The sequence below is a fragment of the Hemicordylus capensis genome, chromosome 2 (genome assembly GCF_027244095.1).
Source record: "Hemicordylus capensis ecotype Gifberg chromosome 2, rHemCap1.1.pri, whole genome shotgun sequence".
In the NCBI taxonomy this organism is placed as follows: domain Eukaryota; kingdom Metazoa; phylum Chordata; class Lepidosauria; order Squamata; family Cordylidae; genus Hemicordylus; species Hemicordylus capensis.
In genome coordinates this window covers 356092493-356111041 of record NC_069658.1, presented here as the reverse complement: position 1 = coordinate 356111041, position 18549 = coordinate 356092493, and the positions used below count along the sequence as shown (strand labels likewise).

The 18549-nt window shown below is 45.5% G+C and overlaps 1 protein-coding gene and 1 long non-coding RNA gene across 8 annotated transcripts in view; one reads left to right on the top strand and one right to left on the bottom strand.

Moving 5' to 3' along the window:
* Window positions 1-18549, bottom strand: part of ARHGAP26 (Rho GTPase activating protein 26) — a 387242-nt gene that overhangs the window by 298985 nt on the left and 69708 nt on the right. The gene's annotated exons all lie outside the window — the stretch shown is intronic.
* LOC128344700 (uncharacterized) lies at window positions 424-4386 on the top strand. The gene is made up of 3 exons (XR_008315994.1): window positions 424-487; window positions 2812-2874; window positions 4089-4386. It is a non-coding gene; the product is annotated as an uncharacterized LOC128344700 (long non-coding RNA).

The window sequence follows — 18549 nt, the reverse complement described above, 5'->3', positions numbered from 1 at the left end:
GGAATGTGCAACAGCTACAGCCAAGCTTGCTGTATAGTTTGTAATGTATGTCATCTACTATGAAGCCAGAGGGGGCACTAGAGTTTCCTATGTATTGGTTGAGCTAGCTAGGAGTTTCTATTCTCCTTCCTGTTCCTGTTCCTTTGGTATGAGTAAGCAAGTTCTATACTAATCTCTGAGTGCTGTTGTCTCACAAGTAAAACCGCCCTGAGCCATTTTGGAAGGGCGGTATATAAATCAATAAAATAAAATAAATAAATGTTATCTTAAAACCCTTTCACTGGTGCTTGATCTGTACACTACGCAGACAGAACACACTCTGCATCAAGTCACCACACAATCCATCTCCATCATAGTTGGTTGTACTCTGCAATGACTCTATAAGATGCAGCATTCTAGGGTGGTATCCATCTCATACACCCCTTCCAAGAACAACTGTATCTCAAGACTTTGGCCAAAATTTCTCACACTTCTTAAAGAAAATCTGGTAAGGGAGGCCAGACAGAATGGCTTTGTAGATTGGATCTTGCCCAGATCTTTATGCTGTTTCTCTTTGTAAAGAAGATGACTCCTTGTAAATCTGTATTTATGAAAAAGCATGTATGCTCTTTTCAGATCAAACTGGTTACAATAGCAACACAACCAGATATGGGTCATCGTGGCAAATTCCTATAAAGCAAAGTGGGGAATTGATTTAAAAGTACATTAGGGCATTGGAAGATTAAACTTGCTGTGGGGGAAGCCCGGGAGCAGGGACAGAAAGTGAAGAAAAGTGGGGCACCACCTGGGGAGGGAAGCACATAACGATGCCGCTTACCACCTCAAGCAGCGATGGCTCTGCTCCATCTGCCCATGGTGGCTGGCACTGGCCCCTGCAGGCAAACGGCAAGATGCTCCCTGTTGAGGTCAAGGGCTTGTGAGACCCTGGGAGCGTCTCGTGAGACTACAGGGAGTTCTCATGATATTTTGGAGTGAGGCCTTGGCCAAGAATTGCCCTGAATGTCAGGGGTAATATAAAGGATAACCAACCTGTGATGAAGGGCCAGTTTCCGAGGAAAGCTCGTCCTGGCAAGAGCCTGAGGACTTGGCCTAAAGGCCAGGGCAGCAACTTCTTAAGGGCACTGTGAGTGCAACAAGCCCTGACTGGGAGAAAGAGATCCTGACTTTTGAGAACTCTGAGGCCTAGCTGCACCTCTCAAACCCTGAACATGGGCCGGACTCCGAGGAGGAATGTGACACCTGGATTCAAGCACAGATGCTTAGAGCATAAACAAGGTAACACAGATGTGATTCAAGAATCTGTGGTTGAAATCCTAAGAAGGTACACCATTAGGTGGTTCTGAGGGGACACAACAAGGTCCCGTAAGCAACTCTACCAGTCCTCTTCTGCATGGGCTATTGCACAAGTGGATGAAACTCCCCAGCTGTGCCTGCACTTTAGAAGTGTTCAATAAGGGAGGAAACATGATGCTGACCCTCAGTAAAGTGTTTTCTCTCTTACAGATAGCAAGCATAGCTGGGGAGTTTTGCCCACTTCAGCAACAGCATGTGCTGAAGAGGACTGAGGGAGTTATGTGTGGGCGGCCTATGTCACATTCTTGCAAATCCTCTTAACACATGTGCTTTGCTAGTTAGCATGTCAGCCACTGAACTCAACTTAGAGAAAGGAAGATACAGAAATAGAAGCAAAAATAGGCATCTTGAAAGATACCCACAGGAATAGATAGAGGATTTCAGCATTCATTTCTATCCACCCTTTGCACTGAAGGTATAATAAATTCCTCTGTGGTACCAGGAAACGGGATAAACAAGTATGAAAAAATGACGTGCATAAGGAAACTCACTAGCACTCTTGAATCTGAATATGTATTTAAATGAGTGATTAATATTATTATTATTATTTATTTATTTTTTATTATTTGCTATGTACTTATTTATTGAATTTATATACCACCTAGTATAAAAATCTCTAGGCAGTTTACAGAATTAAAACATACAATATAACACAGAGGAGCAGCAGAGGAGAGCTGGTCTTGTGGTAGCAAGCATGACTTGTCCACTTAGCTAAGCAGGGTCCGCCCTGGTTGCATATGAATGGGAGACCACAAGTGTGAGCACTGTAAGATATTCCCCTCAGAGGATGGAGCCACTCTGGGAAGAACATCTAGGTTCCAAGTTCCCTCCCTGGCTTCTCCAAGATAGGGCTGAGAGAGATTCCTGCCTGCAACCTTGGAGAAGCCACTGCCAGTCTGTGAAGACAATACTGAGCTAGATAGAACAATGGTCTGACTCAGTATATGGCAGCTTCCTAACACATTTAAAATTCATAAAAAGATAAAAATTATAGATAAAAACACATTAAAAACATGTTAAAATATTTAAGTTTGTGTTGCATATTTAAATAGTATTTCTCTTTCTAATAAATGATCGAAATAAACCATTCATTCATTCATTCAAATAGTATTTCTCTCTTCTTAATAAAGTACCAGGTGGGCAGTGCCAAGAACGCTGCCTTGATTCAGCAAACAGAGGAATTAATTCCACAGTTAACTTTTTGACCCCACGAATATTTATTAGTTCCTATTACAAAGTGACAGGACACATTGCAGATACTGTCAGACCTGTTTATCTGGTTCAGTGAACCCCGCAAAAGACTTGAATGCATCTATGATTCACTACTAGATCTTTTGCTAGAGATTCCCCACTTGGCTTCCCCGTTTTCCACCCCAAAGCCTTGCAATGAATGCAAACTAAATAATGCTTATATGGAGCAGCTGTGTGATATAACATAAAAACCTGTAATATACTTAGATCATCCTAAAGCAACAGCCTTGGCAAGCAGAGAAGAAATCAACAGACAGTAATTATACACATGTAAGTAGAACTGAGTCATATTTATGTCATCCATCTAGAGGCCTTTTCTCTACTAGCACTCCTGATAATTGAGCCCTAGGCACTATATATTCAAAGAGGGAAAAGGTACCATTCTGGCTCAAGAACTGTAGTGACAGAATTTTCTCATCTGAAAACACTCCAGTTTTCTTAGCACTACAAGGTGATGCAGAATGTAAAAAGAGTAGGGAAGAACTTGTGGTGCACGGCCTTCCAAGTCGTTCTGCTCACCTGATACCTGCTGACTAGGCTGCCTAACCTCTCCACATTCTCTGTCTATTATGTCTTCTGCGCTGACACACTACAAGCTATGGGAACCTGGTCTTCAGTTCTCAAATTACAGGTGGTTAGAGGCACCCAGTCTTCTTATCTTTGGCCATTGTTTTTAGAGGGATACAGTGGGGTATGATTTGATTAAAACGGAGAGCAGTCACGGGATATGGGCTGAGGATTTCATGCAGGCCGAGCAACATCTCCCCCCACCCCGCCAAAGATAAAAGCACTGCTGCATTTTCCAAATGTACCCTTCACAACTAGTGTAGGGAGAAGACCTGTACCTATCTCTGTGGTACTCTTTGAAATGTTCAAAGCATAGAGGAGCAGCAGCATGGGCATGTTTGTCCCCTCCTCAACCAATGCACCAGCACCTGATAGCACAGGCAGGAGGTTCAGCTGAACTACACTGATTCAACATGCAACTGCTTAAAGTACTATTAAAGCTGCACTTTGAGCAGAGGTTCATATAAACACACACATCCTGCATGATTAGAAAACTGTGCCCCATCGCGGTGGGGGGGGAGAGATGTGTACAACCATGAATATCATCCAAACTGTCCAATTAAGCCATCCCTAAACAACTTGGGACCAGGTTACCTAAGAGAGTGCCTTCTTCTGCATGATCCCCACTGCACATTGAGACTGAGAGAGGTTCTCCCTGGTTTTTCTAGGGAAAGCTGGTCTATTGACTGAGGTCAAAGAGTAGACTAGGCCTCCTCCCCAGATGTAGTGCATGATTCGTCAACACAGCCAGCTTTGGCTGGACATCCCTAACTTTAATACCTCATGGGACTAAACATGATTTAGTCAATTTCCTATATATGCGCAGAGCCACACTGACAAAAACTCATGCAATTCATAATGTTCTCAGAAACAAAAACAATGCTGTTAATAAGAAATACTATCTTCTCTTTACCCAGATTTCAGAGAGAAGACATATGGAAAGCGGAGGAAGCCTTGCCATAAAAATAGAACTTTAGAGAAAAGGATATGTGAGGAAAAGTACTGATGTAGCATTAGGACAAGAAGGAAAGAGATCTCAGTTTTAACTGTGCTCATTTATGCTGAAACAGCCTCTCAAACTAGGTTTACCAATGGTTTTCAAATTGTAGGGAACCCTGCGGTTCTTTATAAACTTATCAATGATTTGGCGATGAGAAGGTCAATAATGATAGATAGGCTTCCCTGAAAGACAGCTTGTTCACCACTACTGATCAATTTGCAGTCACAAAGTATTGGGTGTATTTAGGGCAACACTCAGTCAACATAGGTAACAAACCTGACCAATGCGCCATGCGAACCGAGATCACAGCTTAGAATGCTGAAGAAGACACACAGAGGATCTTGGGTAGACCCTTCTATCTTAAAGGCAGAAAGTTTAAAAACCACTGAAATACACAAAGAAGTTACTTTTCCTCAAAAATTGCTATTTTTAAAAACAAACTTTTAAAAGCATCCTGCTGCAACTGCATGGAGCCAGTTCCTACTTGCCACAGACAACAGTTTTTAATTGCTATTTGCAAATCTTTGCTACGTTTCAAAGAGTTTATGAAAAATGTGTGTTTCCCAGAAGATTGTGTTTCTCATTAGATTTTCTAACGCTGAGCATCTATATATATATATTCAAAGTATCTTATTTATACCAAATGTAAATAATCTAATCCAAATGTGAATAGAATAAAGGCTTTCTGTGTCTCCAGAAAGGAGTTGTAGAAAAAGGGGAACGAGAAAGATAGATAGCCAATGCTATCTTGTAACTGAAGTTTGAATTGAAGAAGATCAGTGACAAGTGAGAGCCAAAAACGGGGGGGGGCACCTACTGGCAAGAGTGTATAGAAGGCAGAGCCATTCTCAGGCTGGCAGCTACTGCTCTGCAGCATCTCTTCTCGCCTTCTTCATCTACCCATCTTCTTCAGAACAGCCTAGCAGACCAGCTTGTTTCCTAGCAACTTCGTTATGCTGAATGTATAAACTGAGAATTAAGTCAGGCTTCCAGGATCTTGTTGCATTTTGGTTTTATTTAACCAATTTACCCTGCCAATCAGGTTTTTAGTAGCTCAAAGGGGGGGGGATTAGGGGAGCCATTTAATTGAGTGTTATTATCCCATAATCTTCAATTTAACTGGGAGAAAGAGCATAAAAAGGGGCATTTCTGTAGAGTGAGAAAAATATCACCATCTCCTTATATGAGAGCATAAGGTCAGCACAAATTACACTAAATCATACATTACTAGCTGGGCCGGGCACAGAGCATCTGCACCTCTAGTTTCCCCTGCCCGCCCGCCGCCAATGCTGATTTATTCCCAGCCCACCCACTGCTGCTTTCTACCCCCGCCTGCCCTCCTGCCTACCCCCGCTTTCTTGACCACCCACCGCAGTTTTCTCCACCTCCCGCTCCCACTGCCTTCTTCTGCCCACCCTCTGGCTGCCATTTTGTCCCTCCACTCCTGTTGTTTTATTTCCCGCTTCACCTCCGGTAGCACCACTTTGCTCTTCCCCTGCTGGCAGCTTGCTCGCGAATTCTCGCGAGAGCTGCCACGCATGGGATTAGCAACAGGTATGCTTAAAAGAAATAGAGAGAGAGATACCACTACTTTGCCAGTCTCTGTCAGTTATTCTAATTTTATTTTATTTATTTATATTTTACATCACATTTCCTCTAAGGAACTCAGGGTAGTACATGTTCCTTCCCTCCCTCCATTATCCCAGAAACAATCCTGACAGGTAGATTAGGATGAAAGAATTGCCTTCTTCAGACCTTATAAAAGTGGGAGCAAAGGACTCGCATAGAGTCCACAAAAGTGCACTCTGAAGTCTTGCTGCCATGCTCAGAAACTCCACCCCACCCCCAGCTGTCCACAGTTACAGCATTTTTCTGCAAAGACAAGCACTGCACTCATGAGCCTTATTCACACACTATGTTCAACACTCATACAATCTGTGTACAGTGTACACAGATATGGATGCAGGTACAATGATTCACATAATAGCCTTATTCAGGTGTTATGAGCACCATGGGTGTGCATGCTTACAGTGGCAAAAGTGGGGAGAAAGTCCCACCGTGTCACGGTTACTCACTCCCTCTCACTCGAACAAAAACACTTACGGCACCGTTTGTCTGAAACGGGGAGACACTGTAAGCATGTTCAGTGGTCACAGAATCACCAGTGAACATGCTTACATTGCACCCCCTTTCAGACAAACGGAGCTGTAAGCGTGTTTGTTCAGGTGGGAACAAAGTGACAGCAGCACGGTGGGACTTCCTGCCCACTTTTGCCACTGAGCGCCCATGGTGCTCATAACACCTGAAGAGGGCTATTATTCCGAACACAGGAACAGTAGTACACATCCTGTCTGTACCACCATGCATTTGAGGGACCTGTACCCAGGTTCGCTTTTAAAACGAATGCAGGTACAGTCATTCAAACACAAACAAAATGTGTGTGCGTACAGACATCTCAACACATGTACAGCATAATGTCTAAACAATGCTATGGGCAGATTCTTCCCATTATAGTAACCCCAGTGGGGTGCTTTTTATAATGCCTGAGCAGGTCTAATGTTTTTCTGGGCCCAGGGTCACACAGTAAGCTTTGTGGCTAAGTAAGGATTTGAACCCAGGCATCCCAGTCCTGACACTCACCACTCTATGAGGAACATATCAGGCAAGTAAACACAGCAAATAAATTGAACTGCGGGTTGCATTCTATGGGCCACATTATATTCAATACAGTTGTCCCTCGCCAACCGCGGTTTCCCCAGTCATGGTTTTGAGTATCCACGATTGGGAAATTGTGACCAGTCTTGCCAACTGCAATTTGAGTATCCGTGAATCTTGCAGGATTCCGTTGGTGCGAGAGGCGGGAAAGTTGTGGAGAGTCAGAGGGTCATTGGAGAGGCATTTTGGAGGTGGTGGAGTACTGTACAAAGAGACTGGGAGAGTCGGAGGTGAGAGCTGTGGAAACTGGGGGCTGTAGATGCTGGGACCCGGAAATGTTGGGGGCTGTACAGTAATGGCTGCTGTGCTTTCACTGCTGCCGGGGGCAGCCTGCATGGGTGGGGGGACTGTAATGGCTGCTGTGTCTTCACCGCTGGGTTTGCACTGTTTGCTGCTTGCGGGAGCCTGCATGTTTTGGTGGGCTGTAATGGGAGTGTTGGAGAGGCGTTGGAGTCGAGTAAAGAGAGAGATTGGGAGAGGCAGAGGAGAGAGGCTGCTGTGTCTTCATTGTTTGCACTGTTTGTTGCTGGGGGAGTCTGCATGGGTTGGGGAGCTGCATGGCTTCTGTGTCTTCACTGCTGCATTCGCACGGCTTTTTAGGTAGAGAAGCAGAGGTGAGAGGTAGAGAAGCAGTGGAAGGAGAGGGAGAGGGCACAAGCTCAGAAAATGGGTCCAAAGCATGCAGGCAAGGGAAAGGAAGATGGTGTGGCCAAGAGGCCAAGGAATGTCCTTGGAGAACAAGATCAAAGTCTTGGACTGCCTGAAGAAGGGCTAGAGCAACAGCATGGTTGGAAGGTTGTTTGGAGTCAATGAATTGACCATCCGCAGCATCAAGAAGAATTAGGATGCCATCAGAGGCTGTGATGCCAGAGGGACCCAGTCCTCTCTCATGGTTTCGTACCTGCATCAAGGGGTGGAGGATCTACCAGCACCTGGTGGAGAGTTCTGGAGAGGGAGACCCTAAGAAGTTTCAAGCCAGCAAGCACTGATTCGGAAACTTCAAGAAGCACTTCAGGATTCACAATGTGAAGCTTGTTGGGGAGATTGCCTCTGCAGACCAGCAGGCAGCAGCTGCTTTTCCTACCAAGCTGACTAGACTGATTGAGGAGGAGGGCTATGTGCCTGACCAGATGTTCAACGTGGACGAGACTGGCCTTTTCTGGAAGAGGATGCCTAACCACACCTTCATCACCAAGGAAGAGAGAAGGGCTCCAGGATTCAAGGCCGTGAAAGACAGGCTGACCCTACCGGTCTACCGGTCCAAGAGTCCATGGGCACTGAAGGGGAAAAACATGAACCACCTCCATGTGTTCAGGGCAGCAAACACGAAGGCCTGGGTAATGTGCACCATCTCCATGTCTTGGTTCAATGACTGCTTTGTGCATGAGGTGGAGCACTACCTAAGGGAGAAGAACCTGACCTTCAAGGTGCTGCTGCTCTTGGGCAATGCCCCAAGGCATCCTCTGGACCTGCTGCTTGACCACCCCAATGTGGAAGTGGTGTTCATGCATCCAAACACCACATTGCTCATCCAGCTGATGGACCAAAGCATAATCCAGGCTTTCAACCAGGCAGAACTTTGAGCACATAGCCGACCTGATGGATGGCAACCCCTGAAGGAAGCCTGGAAGGGCTAAAACATCACCCGTGCCTTGACCATCATCAAGGAGGCGATGGATGAGGTCAGGAGCAGCTCTCTGAATGCCTGCTGGAGGAAGGTGTGGAAGGAGGCAGTGAGAGACAACACGGCTGTTCCAGCTGCAGAGGAAGAGGTTGAGAGGATAGTGACTTGTGTCAGGAGACTTGGTGGTGAGGAGATTGAAAACATTCAGCCGGCTGAAGTTGTGAGCTCCTGGAGTCATTCTCTGAGGAGCTCGCAGAGCAAGACTATGAGGCCCTGATCAAATCCTCCAGTGATCAGGAAGATGCTGGTGAAGAAGAGGCCACAGGTCTCTGTAGGGCCACAGCCAAGTTGACCCTGGAGAAGATCAACAGGTTCCTGAAACATGCCTCAGAGCTGGCAGATGAGGCAGTGGACATGGACCCCTTTATGCAGCACAGCTTGACATTCAGGCAAGGACTCAATGACCTGATTTGGTCCTAAACAGAGGTTTTTAAAAGACCTCCAGAAGAAGATGGCACAGCCGACCCTCCTGAGCTTTTTCAAGAGAGTACAGCCTGGCACTCCAGAACAGTCTGGCACTTCAGGGAGCAGCTGTGAACTGCCTGCGCGTCGCCATCATCATCATCGGAGGAGGCGGTTGCTACCTTCCTTTCCCCTTAAAAATCCCCCGAGCTACCCCTCCCCTCCTCTCCCCTCCTCACTCCACCCACAGCTCCCTTACCCCTGATTACAACCCACCACATCCTGCCTACCCCTCCTCCTCAGCATCCTGACCATCTGCACAGCTGTCAGGTAGGGAAAGCTTCTCATTAAGATTTCTTGTATTCTGCTGTTTTCTTGTGATTTCAAAGTGCATTTGAGAGGTTTGGGGGTGATTAATCTTCAAGGGGCTCAATCTGCTCATTCCTCTTGGTGACTCTTGGCACTCCTGGTGATTTTAAAGTGCATTTGAGAGGTTTGAGGGGGGTTCAGGAACTTTCAAGGGGATCAGTCTGCTCGTTCCTGTTGAATTACAGGGAGATTTGGTGATCGGGGGGCGGTTAAAAAACATTTCCCCCTTGATTTTTAAGTGATTTTGCAGTCACAGTTCCTCTACCCCGCCCCCCATTTTACATTGGTTTCAATGCCTCGCCAACCGCGAATTTGCCAACCATGAGGTTTTGCAGGAATGTAAACCTTGCAGTTGGCGAGGGACGACTGTATAGCATTAACAGACAAGCTTAACATAGGAAGTGGACTGGAAGTGTTCCTTTTTTGTCAAGAAGCAGTCACAGGGGACCTAATCTGGCTTGGGAATGCTGTGCATAGAGAGGGGGGTTAACATTTTCACCCCCACCCCATATTCCCACCTCAAATTCCCCCTCATGCAGCCATTTGCAGCGATTAGTCACTTCAGGGGCAATTTTCAGCAGGAAAATAACACAGCGGTAGCATTAACCACCTCCTATCTGCTCAGGCACCATGATCCCAAGCTGGATTGGGCCCACCCATGACTACCTTTGGCAGAAAAAGGGATACTTTTAAGCCTATTAATTATAGGCTTTATATCAAGTGTAGTTTGGCCTTTAATTTATTATGTATTTTGTTGCACATTTACTCTTGCACGCATGTGCACACATGGACACGTATACGTACACACCCAGTAACATTTTTCAAACGAGTCCTTTAAAAAGAGACTGAAAAGAGAAGAGACTGAGAAGGAAATGATAAAGAGCTGCTTTCCCTTCGATTTCTCTTTCTTTTAAAAATCTAAGTGCGTGATTCCAGTGCCGAGAAAGGGACAGCCAAGAATCTATGAGGGCTGATGCTGTCAAGAACAATGGCAAGAAATAAAGAGTTAGTTGGAAGATTTTCCTCATCTCCACTTAATTATTGTTTTGTTAAGACCTGAAACTTTCCAGGTAGGAGTTTCCTGTGCTCAATTCAGAGGCAGAAATTCTCATGACATTTTCTCTTTTGTTTTCCTTTACCCAGTAAATTTAGAGTGAGGACAATAATTATTATTCCCTCCCCACTTCTCCAGACTTACGTGTTAATCCCTAAATCTCAAGAAGGAATGGGAAAAGTGAGTTAGACTAAATTGCCACCCACTAAAGTATAACCATATCCAAGACTCTAGAAAATAAAATAAACACTCACACCAACTAATAACCCCTTTTTAAAGGTTAAAAAAGGCCCTTATCTGAAGAACTCCTCCATTCCCTAACACAATTAGCCTCCATTCTTCAGGCCGATGCCATTTCAGCCTCAATGTGAACCGAAGAACAAAATCTATGCTATTCAGCACTCAGATGGCATCTTCAGGCAACTCTGAAAGCTAAGGCAGCACCAATTATTACAGTGAGGGCAAGCTAAGAAAAACAGGAGCAGGCTTGATAGAGCAGAACAAGACAGACAGAAGCCATTAGCCAGGCGGTCTGTTACAGGACAACTGCACTCTCCTCTTAACGGGTGGGGCTTTATCTGTTTACTAAGAAAAGCACAATGTTTGACCGGCCTTACTCACTCATGGGTTTCTTGAAAACAGACTCATAGGGCCAGGTCAAGATCTTGTTTGAACTTTAAATGTAGCTTGTGTCTTGAACTTGCAACTGTCTTCCTGATTTTATTTATTTATTTATTGTTAAATTTATATACTGCCTTTCATTAAAAATAATCCTAAGGTGGTTCACACAGAAAAATTAAAACAAGACTATAAAAAATCCACAATTAAAATATTAAGCTAAAATATAAAAACAGAGATCTAACTAAAAAGATTTTAAAATGCATGCATAAAATAACCACACAAAATACGAAGTAGCAGCAGTGGAGACAATCACATAAAAGCCTGGGTAAAAAGCCAAGTTTTCACATGCTTTCTAAAAGCTATGACGGAGACCGAGGAGCGAATAACCACCAGGAGAGCATTCCAGAGTCTGAGGGCAGCAACAGACAAGACCCTGTCCCATGTGCATGACAGCGAAGCCTCCCTCATTGACGGCACCTGGAGCAGAGCCCCTTCGGATGACCTTGTCAAGTGGGCAGCAACCCTTGGGAGCAGGCGGTCCCTCAGGTATCCAGGGCCCAAACCATGAAGGGCTTTAAAGGTCAAAAACAGCACCTTGAATTGGACCTGGAAACAAACTGGCAGCCAGTGCAGGTCTTTCAAAAAGGGTATGATGTGATCCTAGCTGCCACATTTTGCACTAGCTGCCGTTTCTGAATATACTTCAAGGGCAGTCCCAAATAGAGTGCATTACAGTAATCCAGCTGTGACATAACTAAAGCGTGGGTGAATGTGGCCAGATCTGCCTTCTCGAGAAAGGGACGCAGCTGGCGCACTAGCCGAAGCCGTGCAAAGGCACCCCTGGCCACAGCCTCCAAAAACAGAGCTGGGTCCAGTAATACCCCCAAGCTGCGTACTTGCTCCTTCAAGGGGAGTGCAACCCCATCCAGAACCAGTAAAATCTCCTCATCCCGATTGTCTCTCCTACTGATTAACATTACCTCCATCTTGTCCGGATTCAGTCTCAGTTTATTAGCCCACATCCAACCCATCATGGCCTCCAGCCCCCCGGTTCAGGATATCCACCGCCTCCCTAGGATCATCTGACAACTCAATCCAAGACCGCTGATGTCTCAATAGTCATAGGAACATAGGAAGCTGCCATATACTATCTAGCTCAATATAGTCTTCGCAGACTGGCAGCTTCTCCAAGGTTGCAGGCAGAAATCTCTCTCAGCCCTATCTTGGAGAAGCCAGGGAGGGAACTTGGAACCTAGATGTTCTTCTCAGAGCAGCTCCATCCTCTGAGAGGAATATCTTACAGTGCTCACACTTCTAGTCTCCCATTCATATGCTACCAGGGTGGACCCTGCTTAGCTAAGTGGACAAGTCATGCTTGCTACCACAAGACCAGCTCTCCTCTCACAAGTCCAGTTGATCTACTTAAAATTAAGGGTCGATGTCCAACTATTTGCAAAAGAAACCAAAGCCATCTTATTTAAGTAATTCAAGCAATGTACTAAGCATCTAAACAAATATAGAAAAATATAATTAGTGGAATGTTTCCAAACTGGAAATTTTGAAGATGGTCACCACTCTAATGTGATCCAACTTTAGCAAATGCATACAAAACTAACTTGTAACAAAATGCATCTGTTACTTTCCACCTACAATAATATATGTGATCCTGTGAGTGTTATCCGCTGCTGGATTCCTGGAGGAACAGGTTTTTGCCCTCTCGACAAAACAGGTTATTTTCTCGGTTATTTGAAAAAATAACCAAGATTATTTGAATAGATGAGATAACCTTTCCCTTCTGAGAACCTGCAGCAGCAGTTATAGTTAAGTCCTACCTAATAGCTTCTTTATGTTTTTGCATCCTGATTCCCATACACACACACCCCACCCCCGGACTGTCCCTGTGCTAAATAAGTCATGCACTCTGAATGCTCCATGTGAAGGAGACAGAATAAGACTGGAAAGTCCCTGTAGTGTTTCTGAAATTGTTGTGTGTGCTTTTGATCCAGAATCCAGTATTGACTGGAGGTATCAATCATTGATCTGAGGACAAGCACATATATTTGTAGGATGGTTGGGATAAATCTCTATCATATTCTTGATCAATTCATGGTAGATACTGCATTAAATGCTATAATTATAGAAGCAGCAAGAGAAAGACTGGCATTAGGAGTACACAGCCGTGATGCAGGTCAATGTATCAATGCCAGTCATGTGTAGACAGTGGTTGACAGCCAGTTTAATTGCAGCATTCCAGACAACAGGAGGGCAGACACTTTTGTATTGTGGGGAGGAGGGATTTCTGCCAATCTGGTTTTGACCTTTAAAGCCCTTAATGGTTTGGGTCCGGGGTATTTGAGGGACCGCTTGCTCCCAAGGGTTCCTGCCCGCTTGACGAGGACATCTGAGGGGGCCCTGCTCCGGGTGCCAACAATGAGAAAGGCCCGGCTGTCGTGCACTCGGGACAGGGCCTTCTCTGTTGCTGCCCCCAGACTTTGGAATGCTCTCCCAGTGGCCATTCGCTCCTCGGACTCCATCACGGCTTTTAGAAAGCTTGTTAAAACTTGGCTTTTTATCCAGGCTTTTACATAATCGTTTTTACTGCTGCTTCTATGTGTTTTTACCTGTTGTATCATTTTTATGCTTGTATTTTATAGATTTTAAATAACTTTTGTAAACCGCCTTGGGGTTGTCTTTTAACGAAAGGCGGTATATAAATGCAACAATAAAATAAAATAAATCTCCTTTTCCCCCTAAAAGCATTCTATGCCATCCAAAAATATGTTTCTAAGGGTTGTACAACATAAGAGGGTCTCTCTACAAGATCAAACAGGGTAGGCAGATTCAAGTGAGAAAAAGTCATCCTTCAGGTACCATGGCCACAAGCTGTTCGGGGCTTTAAAGGCATCACTAGCACCTTCAATCATGTCCAGAAGCAAACTGGTAACCAATGCAGCTGGCAAAGGACCAGTGCAATGTGGTCTGAGAGGCCTGCCAAACCAAGAACCTTCACTGCAATCTTCACCAGCTGAAGTTTCCAAAGGATAAAAAGCAACCCCACGTAGAGTGCATAGAATTTATCTTGAAGACTCTTCTGCTATGAACTCCCTATGGATGAGGCCAGGCTGAATTTTTCTGTTATAAAAATTAATGCATCAGGAAAACATTCATTCATTCTATTTCTATAGCGCCCTTCCAAAAATGGCTCAGGGCAGTTTACACAAACAAATAAAATGGAACCCTGTCCCCAAGGGGCTCAAAATCTAAAAAGAAACATAAGGCAGACACCAGCAACAGTCACTGGAGGTACTGAGTTGGGAGTGGGTAGGGCCAGTTACTCTCTCCCTGCCAAATAAAGAGAATCACCACATTAAAAGGTACCTCTTTGCCAAGTTAGCAGGGGTTGGAGTTATGCTTTAACAAGTGAATTTTGGCCCGTTGAATAACGGGCGCTAGTAACGGCGCTCCTGGCCCCCCGCCGCCATTCCCCCTCCCTCCGCCGTTCCCCCCCCCCCACCTTTAAGGGCCAAATCAGCCCAGGCACTTGCTCTCACCAGGCCAGGGAGACGGAGACCGGGGGCGGAGCGGAGGCCATGTAACCTTAAAAAAAAAATTTACTCCCGCGGCCGACGCCGCCGACCGCCCACCCTCCCTCCCAGCTGCCGAGTCCCCCTTACCCTGGCCGACTGCTGTCGGCTGTAGACAGCCCTTAATTTAAGAGGCAGAGAGGAGCTCGCAAGCAGAGCTCCTCTCTGTGCAAAGCCTCTTGCCGAACTGCCGCTTTGGGCGCAAGGGACGCAAGCGCCCAAAGCGGCAGTTCGGCAAGAGGCTTTGCACAGAGAGGAGCTCTGCTTGCGAGCTCCTCTCTGCCTCTTAAATTGAGGGCAGTCTTCGGCCGACAGCAGTCGGCCAGGGTAAGGGGGACTCGGCAGCTGGGAGGGAGGGTGGGCGGTCGGCGGCGTCGGCCGCGGGAGTAAATTTTTTTTTAAGGTTACATGGCCTCCGCTCCGCCCCCGGCCTCCATCTATTTTGGCTGAGGCGGCGGCTCCGCCGCTGCCTCGGTCACTTTCCCGCCGCCTCCTCTCCGGCTTCTTTGGGGCGGCCGCTTCTGGCCGCCCAAGATGGCTGCCGGGTGCCGGCGAGCGTGTCTCCCTTGCCCTGTTCTGGGCCTGCACTTCGCGCAGGCGCAGAACAGGGCAGGGAGGCACGGACACACGCTTGGTGTCCGTCCACGGACGGACACCAAGCGTTTTATTAGAGAGGAGGATATGGAGTTAACTACAAGGCTATTGTTCTAAAAATCAATACAACTGAGTCGAATTGTACAATAATTAGCAGCACTTTAGCCAAAAATAAAGCTGAATTTGGATGTTAAATTTTGGCAACATTAATAGCCTTTACAAAATCCCGTCTCTCCCCTCTCTCTCTGTCTCTCAAACACACAGACACACACACACCCTCTCCTTCTTGAGGCTTGTAGGGGCACCACCAAGCCCAAAAGCTCTCAGAATCCAAGAATTCTAGAATCAAGAGTTATTCGAACTTAGATCATTTGCTGTGAAGATTGATCGAATGTCTCTCTCCATTTGGACAGCTAAACATTTATTAGTCATTTATTGGCCAAACTAAACTTGGAATAAAAAATTATATAATTACCAGTAAACTGTTCTAAATAACTTCTCAAACAAGCATTTGGAAGAAATCAGTACTTTCAGCTCAGAATCAGCAAGTAGGATTAGTTATTTTGACAGAAATATAACCTGCAAAGCAAAAGTCCAGGACGAGTCCAAAGACAGGTGTTTTAATTTGATAGTGCATATGCATACATCAAACACAAAAACAATGCAAGAGAAAATAAACATTCAAGACTCAAAAGGAAAACATTATAGATGAGCACAAAATGTGATTCGAGTAGTGAATCGCAGCACATGCCCTGCACCTTTAACAGGGAGGAGCAAGTCCATACTTGCTCCTCTGCCGCTCACCACCACAGGAGGTTTGGTGGCACTTCCCCAGCTATCATGTACAGGTAGGGTGTTGCCCAGCTACCCTTGCACAACGCCGCCATGCACATGACCTCTATGCATTCCTGGACATGTGCATGCCAGTGTTGTATGAGGGCAGCTGGGAGATGCCCCATTGGTGCACAATGATAGCTGGGGGTGGGGGAGCACCACCGAACTTCCTGTGGGGGCAAGCAGTGAAGGAGTAGGTACAAACCTGGAGTCCTCCCTGTTAAAAGTGCGGGGGATGTGCTGCAATTAGCTATTCGAATTGCGTTTCGTGCAGATCCCTAGAAAATATTTCCAAAAATGCAGTACGAAGAACAGAGAAAATGTGTCCATTCAGCCCAGCTGGCTAAACAAGATCTTATACACAAAGAACAGTTGCATAAGCAAATTGTTCTAAGAACTTTTACTTAGAAGGAAGCCCCTTAGTACTGCTCTGTACAGAGTATGTAACATTGTTCCTTTCTTAGCTTAAAAATGCTCACTTGAGACATGGATGTTCCAGAAGTGTGCTGTCAAAGTTTCCTACACTGCAAGAAGAAATCACCTTTGTGGTGTAAACAATATCGCTACCCTGAGATGGTTTCTATTAACATTTGTTCTTCCGAACAGCATAGAAAATAAGGTACTACTCCTCAAAGAGGAATCTCTATTACTAAGAACAGCCCTGATGGATCAGGTCCAAGGCCCATCTAGTCCAGCATCCTGTTTCACACAGTGGCCCACCAGATGCCACAGGGAGCCTACAGGCAGGAGTTGAGGGAATGCCCTCTCACCTGCTGTTACACTCCTGCAATGAGTATTCATCCTGCCTCGGAGGCTGGAGGTGGCCCTTAGCCCTCCAACTAGTAGCCATTGATAGACCTCTCCTCCATGAAGTTATCCAAACCCTCTTAAAGCCATCCAAGTTGTTGGCTGTCACTATATATCGTGGCAGAGAATTCCACAAGTTGCATGTGGAAAATGTGTTGTGTAAAAAAGTACTTCCGTTTGTTGGTCCTAAATTTCCTGGCAGTCAATTTCATGGTATGACCCCTGGTTCTAGTGTTATGTGAGACGGAGAAAAATTTCTCTCTATCCACTTTCTCCACACCATGCATAATTTTATAGACCTTTATCATGTCGCCCCGTGGTATTCTTTTTTCTAAACTAAAAAGCCCCAGGTGTTGTAGTCTTGCCTCATAAGAAAGCTGCTCTAGGCCCCTGATCATCTTGGTTGCCCTCTTCTGCACCTTTTCCAGTTCTACAATGTCCTTCTTTAGATGTGGTGACAGAATTGTATGCACTACACCAAGTGTGGCCACCCCATAGTTTTGTATAAGGACATGATAATATTAGCACTTTTATTTTCAACCCCATTCCTAATGATCCCTAGCATGGAATTGGCCTTTTTTTACAGCTGCAGCACATTGAGGCAATACTTTCAATGAGCTGTCCACCATGACCCCAAGATCTCTCTCCTGGTCAGTCACCGACAACTCAGATTCCATCAGCGTATATCTGAAGTTGGGGTTTTTCATCCCAATGTGCATCACTTTACACTTGCCAACATTGAACCGTATTTGCCATTTTGTCGCCCACTCCCCCAGTTTGGAGAGATCTTTTTGGAGCTCTTCACAATCTGCTTTGGATTTTACTATCCTAAATAGTTTGATATCATCTGCAAATTTGACCACCTTGCTGTTTACCCCAGCTTCTAGATCATGTATGAATGAATTAAAAAGCACAGTTCCCGTACAGATCCCGGGGGGAGCCCACTTCTTACTTTCCTCCATTCTGTTTCCTGTTCTTCAACCAGTTAGTAATCCCACATGTACTTATCCCATGACTGCTAAGTTTTCGTAAGAGTCTTTGATGGGGAACTTTGTCAAAAGCTTTTTGGAAGTCCAGTTACACAATGCCAACTGGGTCACCTTTATTATTTATTTATTTATTTGATTTATTTACTGCCCTTCCAAAAATGTTCAGAGTGGTTATCCACATGCTTGTTGACACTCAAAGAACTTCAAAAGATTCGTGAAGCAAGGTTTACCTTTGCAGAAGCCATGCTGGTTCTCCCCAGTAGGGGCTGTTCTTCTATGTGCGTTACAATTTTATCCTTGAGAATATATTCCACAGTTGTAGCCTCTATGTGCCTACCCAGAGCTTCCCAACAAAGCAAGGGTGTCGGCATTTTCATCCCTTTGCCACGTTGGAGCAGGGGTGGTTCTCCATGAGGCAAGGTGAGGCAATGGCGTCCCCATTCAGCCATGATACTAGCTGGGTGACTCTGGGCCAGTCACTTCTCTCTCAGCCTAACCTACTTCACAGGGTTCTTGTGAGGAGAAACTCAAGTATGTAGTATACCGCTCTGGGCTCCTTGGAGGAAGAGCGGAATATAAATGTAACAATAATAATAATGATGATGATGATGATGATGATGATGATGATGTGCCACAAGGCAGTGAAAATGAGCACCCCACCCCATCCCCACTGCAGTTGTCACTCATCTACCTGCTGCCAAACTGGCCTTACCTCCACACTGCTT